Here is a 2,117-nt window from a genome sequence, read left to right on the forward strand (position 1 = left end):
AACCCCCCTGGCTAAGAGCATGACATAAGACTGTAATAAGGGACTGTACGATATTTACCGGGGGGGAGGGCTGGTGCAAAATGGTCCGGTAAAAAATTTTTTCCATGGCCCTCCCCCGGCTCAAAATTTTTTTCAATGGCCCTCCCCCCCGGCTCAAAATTTTTTTCAATGGCCCTCCCCCCAGCCCAAAAAATTTTTCGGTGGCCCTCCCCCCCATTTTTCAAGTCCATGTCTCTTTCTCCCTGCGTACGAATGAAGTACGCATCCCGATTAAAGTACGCACCCCCGGTTTGGGGCTGGTGGGAGACAAATATTCCCGTCTGAAACGTAAAATGGAAAAACTCGAATTAAGTACGCACCCCTTCTACGCACGGCCGGTACCACAGTGAACATGTAGTATGTGTGTCTTAAAGACAGTTCGTCGTTCCAAACAAATTTAAAATTGTTAAAAACTAGATTTATGCCGTGTACTACGTGATCGTATGGTAACGTATACGTAGCGCGAAACGTTTCAAGTTTGGGCTTGTTTTTCACCGCCGGCCGCAGCCGACTTGCAAGACGTCACCACCGCATCGAAAGGTAAGGCAAGTGCGGCGAAACGCACAGATTTGGATCCAGCTTTGGAGTGTTGGTGATCAAGCAAGCAATGGTCAATAAATATTCGTGAAAAAAAGACAATATTTCAATATTGATTTTATCGGTAACGGGGGGTAGTTGAATGTTGATGCACAAGTACGTAGCTTTAATATTTTTAATACGAAATGCACCGAACGCATCTTTAATAGCGCCCGCGCGATCGACCCATGGAGAGCAACAATCAGACAGGCGGAGAACTGGGCGGAGTATTTGGGTGTAGAGGTGCTACCGAATTTAAAATTTGACACCGAAACCAATTAACACAACAACAGAAGACTACTGGGATCAATGGGACTTGCGATTCCGAACAGGAGAAAGTGACAAGTTTGACTGCGTTTCAAGTAATCTCTCGTTATGTGATAGATATTTTTGTCACAAAATCAAAGGAATAAACACATGTATTAATTTGTACTCCGTAAAATTTATAAGTACAGTCTGTTCAGAGGAAAGAAAGACCTTCTCGGGGTCCATGTTCTGGAAAGCTGTCCTCAGCGCTGCGCATGCCACGGCCCTCTCTGTGATCTTCAGCTGTAGGTGTACTTTGCCTGTCGGCGCGCCAAACACCCCACCCACCGGCCGGGCGGTAAGATTTCATCAAAGACTACATTTTAAGTTAACTCCGCCCCTATCATTGTAGCTTGCCGAACAGTCGAGTAGGAGTACATCTAGCGCTAGCTGGAATTTTCACGTCGTATTGGCTGGTGTAGCCCGCTACAGAGTGATTTCCTGTGGCATTTATCAAGATTTAAAAATATTTGTGATACGAAGTGAAACATGGTTAACAATTTCTGAACCTTTGAAACGACATGGGCAAAATTTTTGTTGAAGATTGCTGAGTTGAACTCAAGCCGGAAGTGTATTGGAAATGATGACCGTCAGTCGAGGCACAACTGTTATGTTATCACATGTTACGTTACGACGATCAAGAACTTTCACGGCTTGCGGACCATTTCAAATATTACTCATAAACCCTACAATTGTATGTGTACTTACGGGAGGTTATATTTTTGCCGGAGTTCCACTGAGATCGGCGCCGGCTAGCTGGGGAACGATCCGGTCGGCATGACAAAGCGCCGGGCGTCATTGCATGCCAGAGACCTACATTTTCTTACCGTGGGTGACTTTACTTCTTCTTTTACCGCAACTTGTTGTCAATATCGACGATAGTCACAGGAAATATGTTCATTTATTGAAGTTTAACTTTATTTCCACTCGTCAATATTCTTATCTAAACATGCTACAGACGATCGATGTTCCATGCTCCCCGTGCCGGTGTTCCACTATATTCCTGGGTCGTCCACGGATTTGTCGGCGAAAAACTCAAATAAAGTACGCACCGCGACTTTGGCGACGGCCCGCGAGACACTTCTGGGATTTTGAAAAATGTAAAAAGTGCGTACTATATTCGGGAATTTACGGCGTATTTCTTGTAATTCGGTACTACGCGACGCCATATTTTACAAAAGTTTTTCGGTTGGCCC

This window comes from Branchiostoma belcheri, unplaced genomic scaffold, assembly GCF_001625305.1.
Source record: "Branchiostoma belcheri isolate BF01 breed outbred unplaced genomic scaffold, Haploidv18h27 scaffold23, whole genome shotgun sequence".
NCBI classification, from domain to species: Eukaryota; Metazoa; Chordata; class Leptocardii; order Amphioxiformes; family Branchiostomatidae; genus Branchiostoma; species Branchiostoma belcheri.